The sequence below is a fragment of the Phoenix dactylifera genome, unplaced genomic scaffold (genome assembly GCF_009389715.1).
Source record: "Phoenix dactylifera cultivar Barhee BC4 unplaced genomic scaffold, palm_55x_up_171113_PBpolish2nd_filt_p 000243F, whole genome shotgun sequence".
NCBI lineage: Eukaryota > Viridiplantae > Streptophyta > Magnoliopsida > Arecales > Arecaceae > Phoenix > Phoenix dactylifera.
The window spans coordinates 234,001-244,548 of record NW_024067740.1 but is presented as its reverse complement, the minus strand read 5'-3'; the positions used below and the strand labels follow the sequence as shown (position 1 = coordinate 244,548).

Below are 10,548 nucleotides of genomic sequence, written 5' to 3'. Positions count from 1 at the left end.
AGGATTCACATGAATCAAATTGGAGGACACATTGGGTTCTAATTGGATTATAATTCAATTGATCAACAGGGACCACATGTTTCCTAATTGGATTAGAAAATTAAAGCATGAATGGATGGAATTGTCCCATCCTTCATACGGGCCAAAATAAGGAAAGAAGGAGGGGGCGTCCTTCCCTCCTCCTTGTCACACACCCAAAGGAAAGGAAGGCGTCCCCCTCTTTTCCTAGTTTGGTTCCACACGCCACATGGAGGGGCATCCACCCCTCCTCTTTCTCCTCTTCTCCTGGATTGCCACACGACAAAAGGAGAGCCCTTGATTCTCTCCAAAACCCTTTTAAGTAAGGGGTGTGTGAGAATTAAGTAAGGGGTGTAGTAGAATTTGGAGGGATGAATCAAGGAATGATTTCTCATTGAAATTATTTCTTGTTTAGCTAGGCATGAGATGCCTATAAAAGGAGGGATGGCGTGGGGCATGGAAGAGGATTGGATGCATTGGAGACTCCCTTGTTTCAGTCACCCACCATCTTCCTCTTACTCCTCCAGCCGTGAGCAAGAAAGAAGAAAAGAAGAGCTGCGCCCTCCTCCTTCTTCTTTCTCTCAAAGCAGTCAAAGGGTTGATTGAAGAGAGAGAAAATTAGCCATCAAAGATGATCTCTGCAAGAGAACTAACACCTCGGTGAGATCTTGGAGTGATCTGTACCTCGTCTGGATACCTGTAGAGGCCGGACGCTTGTGCGGCTTCAAGCGAACCAAATCCAACGATCATCAGATAGTAGTGAAGATCTATCCGCTCAAAGATAAAGATATGATCTTTATAATTCTGAATAGTAGATCCGAAAATTAATCTAGTCTATAATTTTAATCTTTTCTTAGATTTCATAATTTCCTAAGTTAGAGAGCTCAGAATTTGTTTTGAAATCTACGTTTTGTAGGATGTTCATGAGATGAACGACCCCGCGCGTGTCTTTCCGATACGATCATCGCAATGCGTGCGGAGATAACCCGACATACATTTGGGTTGAGCTTATGATAAGGAAGGGTATGCAGAGGTGCTCGAGGGACTAACTCAATTGCATGATGGATATCACGCATCGGATGAAGTGCATCCGGAAGATCATCAGGGACTACAGAATGAAACTCCTCTAGAAGGAGAGCTATCACAGGGGAATGATCAGGGTTGAATTCCTTATTGATAGCTTTAGCCACATGCGCCAACACTAGAGACTGTCTCTCAATATCTTTTACTACCTCTTTCAAATTAGTGACGTGAAGTGGTGAGTTTGTACTTAGGTCGACAATTTTTTTTTGGGGATTGATGAGAGCACAAAAGTGCGATCTACACGCTGCTTAAATTAGTATTACTGCTAACATATAACGATAAAATCACTAAGTTAATACTATATTTTTATTTGGCACAGGTTAGTATAAATTAAAGTCTAAATGCGCATTTGGTAGGGATTAGAGGGATGCATCATTGCCCCAAACCGCGCGGGCCCAATCTTGCCATGATCTGATCGAGTACATGTGTATCCAAACATCCGAGCCCGCGTGCGATCTCCTAGTGATCATCGCGTTCCCTCCTTTCCAGATTAGCACACACACTCTTTCGGAATAGAGATTCCCACTCTCACTTCATCACAAAGAAAAAGACCTTTTTAACCTCCAATTCCATGAAGAATAGCTGAAAATACTATTCATTCCTGAAGTTACTGTTCATGCTGAAATCACTGTTCATATGAACAGTGTTCCGAAATGAAACTATTCAGATGAACAGTGTTCCGTGGAAACACTGTTCATATGAATAGTGTTACGTAAAAACACTGTTCATATAAACAGTGTTACTGGAATTTTTTTTTAATAGGGTGTTCACTGTTCTTCTTCCTCCCAGCGGCTTCTTCAGCCCGTAGCTCCATTCCAGACCAGCTGCCATTCCGGATTTCAAGCAAATGAAGATCCCCAGCGATCACGCGTCAAGTTCTTCTTCCTCCCGTCGATCCAGCAGCCAGCCAGCCCCTCTTCCAAGCCTCCCAAATCAGCAAGTCGCTTCTCATCCCACCTCTGCACCCACGGATCCACGTCCTCCCGGAATCCCAGCCTCCGACGCCGCATCCGAGCTCCATGGATCATCGACTCCCTCCTCCGCAATCCGCCCAGCGATCCCGTGATCCACGCCTCCTCCCAGCAAAGAGCCCGGACGACTCCCTTCTCCGTGATCCCGTGCTATGATCAAGCCGCCGTCTCAGCCTCCCATCTCCTCTTCTTCCGGCCACAGCAGCAGATTAGCAGGGATTTTCAGCATCCTCTCTTCTTCCGTTCGTCCGCGTCACTGCCAGCAGCCTGTGAAGCAGCCCAAGATCCCGGCCGTATTCATCTTCCTCCCGTGATCCAAGCTCTTCCAAATTCGAGATTCATCTTCCGCATCCAAGCAATCCCGCTGTCAAGCGCCCCGCATCCAGCTTCCACGCCTTCCTCCGAGAAATCCCCGCTTCTCCCTTCCGGATTCGAGGCATCCTCAGCGTCCGCCCTCTCCTTCTCCCCGTGATCCCAGCCTCCACCGCGGCCGTGATCAGCTCCATTCCGGAATCCCAACAGCCTGTGATTCAGCCCTTTCCCCATGGATTGATTGCCGGCTTGAAGAAGAAGGGAGAGATCAATATAAAGGTAGAGGAGCTCACGCCAAAGGGGGGGAGGTGGAGCTCTGTTTTGGGGAAAAGTAAGAGGAGTTCGTGCTCTGTTTTCAAACAGAGCACGTTGTTTGTTTGTTTTTTTTTTTTTTTTTTTTTTTTATTAAGAGTTTTATTTTGAGAGTATGTGTTTTGGGGTTTTTAGTTTTATTTTAATAGAGAGTTTTATTTATGCTAAAGTTGTAATTTCTGTTGTAATTAATTTCCGTTCTTCAAATTATGCAATCTTTTAATTTTTCTTTGATGCAATATATTTAATTTTCTTTTATGAAATTTATATTCCAGGCTTCAATCTTCTTAGTGTCGTCTATTTTAATTTATGCCAAAGCTCTTATTTGATTAATTAAATAAATATTTTTCGAATCTAAGTATCTGTCTTTTAGTTAGTTTCAATTAGAAAAAATTAACATCCCCGACATAATATTTTTCTTTTATTATTCAAAAATCGGCTTTGAATCCGAGTGAACGTTCTAATTTTTATGCAACTCCAATCGCCTCCCTGTGGATCGACCTCTTACGACCACTATTCTTCGAGTAGAAAAGGTAAGAGTATAATTAAATTAAACTTTGTTTGTCGGTTCTAACAACGATCTGTTTAGCGTATTTTTAAGTAAACAGGAATGGACGAACAGAATTTTGGGATCATTCCGGACAAATTCTAATTCAGTGGGTTCGTCTTTAAAGTCTTCTACATAATATTTTATATTTGGTTCATAGACTTCTTCGATATATTCAGCCTCTTAGTTTCCAACTTCTGGTTCAGTAGTCAGATAAGTCTTAGTAGAATATTGAGACGCTATGTGGCCGAATTGTTGACACCTTGATAAGTGCCAAATAATGTATAAATTTATCTACTTTACATGGCACTTATTATTATTGTTATGCATAAATTTAAACATAAGACAATGTGTTTCCCCTCTTCATTACATTATTAGAGGTAATGCAATTTGGTTTAATTTTCTATATTAGTTTAGTCTAATATGTGTGCAAGTCGAGTCAACCCATTTCACAAACTAGTCCCAATTTGTTCCATGTGTGGACTACTTTCTCCCACATGTGCATGAAGCTATCCATTTCTTTGTCCACGTCATATTTCCCCGTGTGCACCAAGCTTTCCGACCTAGCAAAAACAGAGACCTCTCCCATTTTCTCCATTTGTCCAAACTTCCTCTATTTTAGATTCAGGACCAAGCCCTTCCAACCTACCCGAGTGGACCCCAACCACTTTTCAAAACAAATAAAAAATAAAAAATAAAAAATAAAAATAATATAAATATATATAATAACTCCCACGCATTCATCTCCCACTCTCTTCCCCTCCCTGTTTTGGAAGAGCCTGCGTGATCCCCTCCTCATTCCTTCCCCGTGCGATCAAAAGATTTCCTCCGCCCCAGCATCGTCGTCCTCTCCTAATTCTCCTAATCATCTCCTCTTCCGGATTTCCAACTCCACGCCGTGATAGCTCCTCCCAAGCATTCGCAACTTTCCCTCCCCATTCGGATTGACTCCATCATTCACGGAATCACCGCGCTCAGAGAACCCTCCGAATCAGCCCAATCCTCCGCCCTCGCTTCAAAACAATGGAAGTTCGTATCAGCCGCGTGCCAGATCTACCTACGAGGGAATCAGCCGGGCGTCTTCCGCATCCAAGCAGCTGCAGCATCGTCTTCATCCCCGGGTGTTCCGCCAGCAACCACTCCTCCACAATCCCAGCCGGCTGCAATCAACGATCCATTCCTAGCGTTCGTCTGCAGTGGTCCTCCAGCACCATTTCTTCCGCCGGTGATGCATCCCACGCTTCAAGCCTCCGCGTCTGCAAGCACTGTGATCCAAGGACCCAGCAGCTCTTCCGTGATTTCCTCCCGTCGATCAAGCTCCCACTTCTTCCGCCCGTTTCAAATGCAGCTGGTGATCCCAGGGATTGACGCCCTCCTTCCGTTTCCAAATCCCAGCCCCCAAGCAATCGGATCCCCAGCAATCACGCATCCTCCCCCTCTCGATGCTTCAACGATTGATCTATAAAAGGGGGCGTGGGGTGGAAAAGAAGGGGAGGCGACGGTTGGAAGAACAGAGGAGGAGGCTCTGTTTCGGTGAAGAAGAAGAAGAAGAAAGCCGAGAGAAAGAAATAAAAAAAGAAGAGAGAGGGGGGGGGGAAAGAGAATATTTTGTGATATTTTGGGAATAATGGGAGGTAAAGGCTTTCATTTGAAGACGGGAGGTCGTCCGGAAGCCATGCTCGGCTCAACGTCCAATCTAGGGCTGGATGAAGCCCTAGCAATGTATCAGGGCATTGTAGTTCTTACTTTTTATTATTATTTTGGAGCTTGTTTAAATTCTTATCTTCAATGAAATATTTCTTTTATGATGTTTAAACCTTGAGTATGCTATTTATTATTCATGTTTGCTAAAGTAGTCTAAGATGATCCATGCCTAGGAAGATGAGGTGTGCTGCACCCTAGATTAGCATACTTAGGTAGACACTTCATGCTATACCGAAGATGGATCTTCCTAAAACTCTTTATATTTTTATTTTAAAAGGCTTGTAGCCAATATTGCATGCCTCTCCAAAAGATAAAAAAAATATTAAAGAACACAGACCCTGATACAATGCTATGTGGTGGATTCCAAACCCTAGATCCCTCTACTTTGATAAATTTCAATTCGTACTCATATATTAATTTAGTTAAATCAAGTTAGCAAACTCTTCTTCATGATTTATTTTTAAAAGAAAAATAACTTGTTTTCAATTCCTGTGGACCGACACCCGTAATCACTATCCTATAGGATACGTGCTATTGCGTGGTTTATTTTTGAACTTGAAAGAACCGATCAATTTTTGGCGCCGTTGCCGGGGATTGCTAGCATAGTTATTTTTCCTATCATTAAAAAAAAATAATTAATTAAAAAAAACTTTCAAAAAAAATATATATAAATAAAAAAAATTATTTTCTATTATTGTTACTTTTCTTATCTCTTTTTTCTCTTCTACTAATTTTTTTTAATTTTTCTTTTGATCTTATTTGATCAGGAATCGAAAGAAAAATCCGGGATGATCAAAAAGAGAACTGCTGGAAAAGGAATGCTGTAGAGGTTTGCCAAAAAGAAAAAAAAATTTTTAAATTGCTGGAGAAATTCCCTTTGGTAACCTCTGAACCTTTCTTATTTTTAGCTTGAAATTTTGTGGTGATTGTTTGCTTTTAACTTTAGCAGAAGTGTGAATGTATGCCCGATACACATACACCAATTAATCTGCACTTAGTAAGGGCAATCACCCCAACAAGATAAGAGCCGAATTTCATCACCGGACTCTTGCCCAATTTGGGTGAACTCAATCTCACATAGTGTCACTTTAATTAAAATCAATTAGACATTGGCCCCTAGGGACATTCGAGCTCAATAGGACGAAGATCACCGAAAGTTGCACCAATTTCGCTCTGTGGCTTAGTTGATGTCTAGACAAGCTTGGTCCCTATAAGGGAGACAGTTCATCTGTTCGAGGCAAGTGGGTTTTAAGTGGGACCTTTGCGAACGCATCGTGACCCCTCCACTTACCTGGGAGCTTACCTGGTCAACTCGGTTCATTAGACCGGATTGGAGGCTTAGGTGCCCTCTTCAAACCAGTTAGGAGCTGTCTAGTGATTTTAGGACAAAGACTAGGATTGATATGCTTTTCTCTTTTATTGCATGCTTGATTGATCGAGTATTAGTGTATGCAAGGTAGTCGTTCTAGAGTACGAAACCTATTACCTTTTGACCCTGAAATAGAACGAACCCTTAGGAGCATTCGAGCTAAGATCAAAACATTAGGATCATCCCCACCTCTTAAGATGGCTGAAGAACAACCCAAACTCCTGAGGGAGTACTTTACTCCCACTATTTACACTTCCCCATCTTGCATTCGATTACCTGAGGTAGCAGCTGTACAATATGAAATAAAGTCTAGTGTGATCCAAATGCTCCCATCTTTTTATGGGCTCACCAACGAAGACCCATACAAACACCTAGATGAATTCCTTGAGATTTGCACCACTGTCAAGATTCAGAACTTCACTGATGATGCTCTGAAACTTAGATTATTTTTCTTCTCTCTTAAAGATAGAGCCAAACAATGGCTGAATTCTTTAGAAGCCAACTCGATTCATTCTTGGGATCAAATGCAACAAGAATTCCTAAAAAAATACTTTCCCATAAGAAGAACGAACCAGTTTAGACGTGCCATTACAAGCTTCTCCCAAACTGAGGGAGAAGAATTTCATGAAACTTGGGAGAGATTTCGGGACCTAATCCGTAAATGCCCTCATCATCAAATACCTAAGTGGCAGCTAGTGCAATGTTTCTATGACGGATTGACTGAACGAAACCGTCAGATGATCGATGCTGCATGCGGGGGGACTTTCATGCTTCGAAATGAGCATGAAGCATGGCAACTATTTGAAAATCTTAATGAAAACTCCCTCCACCATGCTTCATGTGAAGGAAAAATTTTCCGAGTTGTCCGATAAAATCGAACGCCAGGCATGAAAAATCAGTTTTAATTTTTTTATTTTATTTATAACAATTATAAATATTAAATTTAACTTTTGTGTAAAATTACCTCAAGGCCGTAGCGGAAGTTGGTCGAGGTAATTTGAATCTGGATCTGGATCTAGATCCCTGAAGGTAGCTTTGCGAGGCCTGGATCTACAAGCCCTCTACTTCGCACGCACGTCAAACTTCGCAAGAAGGTTGGATGATGTTTTTACTCGTGCAAAATAATCTTTTGCAAAAGGACCCTTGGAAGAAAAGAAATCCAGAAAAAGGACGTTCCCTTTCTCTTTCTTTCTTTCTTCTCTTTCTTTCTTTCTTCAGTTTCTTTTCTCCCGTTTCTTCACAGCACGCACAAGCCACAGATGCCCGTCTCTTGATCCCGATCACAGAGGGAATGGAAGGGAGGAGAGGACACCGGATCTGGGCCGAACTCCAAACCACCAGAGAGAAAGGACTCCTTCCTTTCTCTTCTTCTTCTTCTCCACAGAATCAAATCTCCTTCTCTGTCTGACATTTTCTTCCCAAGAAAATTTTTTTCTCTCTCTCTCCATTCGAGAGGAAACGGTGGCCTACAAATAGGCCAACGCTGAGAGGAGTTAAGAGGCGTAATGGTCCAGCGTTATTGAATTCATTCATTATCAAATATGAATGAATTTGATAACGGTTGTTTCAAAAACAACCATGGAATAAACCAGCGATTAATGCCTATTATTGCCGGATTTCAAAAATCAAACTGGACTGGAATGTTGGCGGTTCAAAACTGCACATTCCGGTCCAGTCGGCCGTCTGACCGGAGGCCGGTTGGCCGCGCAATCGCCGGTCGGAAAGCTTGCGGACGCGTGAAATAGAGAAGCTCTGTTTCATGCGTCCCAGGTGAGTCGCGGCTCACAAAACAAATGCTAAGGGTCCATGTGAAGGGAGTGGTCCACGGGTTCATGGCATTTATTCACGGTCAGCAACCACACAAAATGGGAAAAGTCAACTTGATACAAATGGGTTAGCCCATTTGATCATAAGTTAGTCTATTTGGTTCTAAACCAAATTTGCAGCCCATTTGAATGAATTTTTGACCCGAAAAAATTCCACATGAGTCTGACTCATAGGAGATTCAATTGGGTCTAGTTTCGGCTCGATCCAAGTCCGACTTAGATCAGAACAAATACGAAATTAAATCCCAATTAAATCATGATCGAGCCCAATTACACTAATTTAGACCCAATCAAATCCAATCTCAACAATTGAGTCCTAATCAAGTTCAATTATATTAATTAAAACTTGATTGACCCGAAATACAGACTTAATTAGTTGTTCATCCATGAAATTTAGCATGTACCTCATGTTCAGTGCTAGCTGAACATAGACAGAGCCAAATTCCAAATGACCCATAATTTAATTCTTAATTAAATTGGGTCAAGACCTTCCTACTCAGCTTGACTAATGTGCGTGACTCCGATAGGTTCGAACACTAAGCCGGTAGTACATGGACTACTCCATGCACTAATCGAGGTGACCATCTAGCAATGATACCCGACGTCCGGATAGGTCAAATATGCAAAGCAACATTCAAGAACCTAGACGTATGGTTGTTGCATAATTCATCCCTATGACCTTCGATGCTCAAGATGACCTCAGAGTGGACTGTCGAACTCTGGATCCGGTCATCCATAGTATATTTCAATTAATCAAATCAAGTGACCATCACTTGGTTTACCCTGGCCAAGGTTTTACTGAATTGAAATACAGCAAGACATCAACTCCTCTAATCTGGAGCGGTCAATCCCATCTTGACTCGTACACAGACTTCGCGAGTACTTGACTGCACCCAGCATCCTTCCGATCCCTGAATTAGAAATTCAGGTCATCCAGTGCCTAAGTACAGTGAGTTGCTTGCAAGTCACCATGACAGTCTCAGGTCTAAGGGGTACTTATGCCCATACGTTTTACGAGCTAACTCCCGACAGTGGAGTGCTACGCAGGTGAGTCACTATTCAGTGACGATGTACTCCTACATCTCACCTATATGCCATACAGTGTCTCCACACTCCTTGGTTTAAGAGGACAACCAACTAAATGGCACACAACGACCTATACTTGACATAGCTATCGTCCAATTGACAGCTTGTCATTTGGTCGCGAACTGGTTTAAGGACTAAATGATAAAACCTCTTTTATCCACTAAATTAGTCCTAAGGACTTCATCACAATACACAAGAGTTCAATTTGAAGATGCAACACTTGTGATGAATAGAAAATTACCAGAATAAATTTTTATTCATTTTAATAAAATATATATACATAATCCAATTTTTTACAATTAAAAATTGGCTTTGGGACACAATTTCCAACAACTCCCACTTGGACTAAAGCCAATTTGTACAGTATCTTATACCCATCTTCGATTTGTGATAATCGAACTCCTTTACAGAAAGGGCTTTAGTGAATGGGTCAGCTAGGTTCTCCTTTCCATCGATCTTCTGAAGATTGACGTCACCTCGTTCCACGATCTCTCGTACAAGGTGGTAGCGACGCAGAATGTGCTTGGTCCTGTGGTGAGACTTTGGCTCCTTTGCTTGTGCAATGGCTCCAGTATTGTCACAATACAAAAGAACTGGACCGTTGATTGAGGGAGCAACACCAAGTTGATTTACAAATTTCTTGATCCAAACAGCTTCCTTTGCCGCATCTGATGCAGCAACATACTCTGCTTCGCATACGGAATCGGCTACTGAATGCTGCTTGGAACTTTTCCAGCAGACTGCTCCTTCATTCAGGGTAAACACAAATCCTGACATACTCTTACTGTCATCATGGTCTGACTGAAAACTAGAGTCTGTAAACCCCACAAGTTTTAAGTCAGATTCTCCATAGATTAACCATTGGTCCTTAGTATTTCTTAAATACTTAAGGATGGTTTTCACCACCTTCCAATGGTTCTCACCCGGATCAGACTGATACCTACTCGCTACTGCTAGTGAGTAAGCAACATCCGGTCTTGTACATGTCATGGCGTACATAATAGAACCTACTGCAAAAGCATATGGAATTCTACTCATACGCTCTCTCTCTTCGGAAGTTGTCGGACAATCTTTCTTAGAGAGAGAAATTCCTTGGCCTATCGGAAGATAGCCCTTCTTGGAATTCTCCATGTTGAACCGCTTCAACATAGTGTCGATGTACGTGGATTGGGACAATCCAAGCAACCTCTTAGATCTATCTCTATAGATTTTCATCCCTAGGATGTAGGATGCTTCTCCCAGATCCTTCATGGAGAACTGTGATGACAGCCAAAGTTTCACATTTTGTAATGCAGGAATGTCATTCCCAATTAAGAGAAT

The 10,548-nt window shown here is 42.1% G+C and overlaps 1 non-coding gene across 1 annotated transcript; it reads right to left on the bottom strand.

Annotated features, from left to right (window-relative positions):
- Window positions 1-6,889: 6,889 nt before the first annotated feature.
- On the bottom strand, window positions 6,890-6,995 carry LOC120105267. Its single transcript, XR_005507664.1, has one exon. It is a non-coding gene; the product is annotated as a small nucleolar RNA R71 (small nucleolar RNA).
- Between the last annotated feature and the right edge of the window lie 3,553 nt (window positions 6,996-10,548).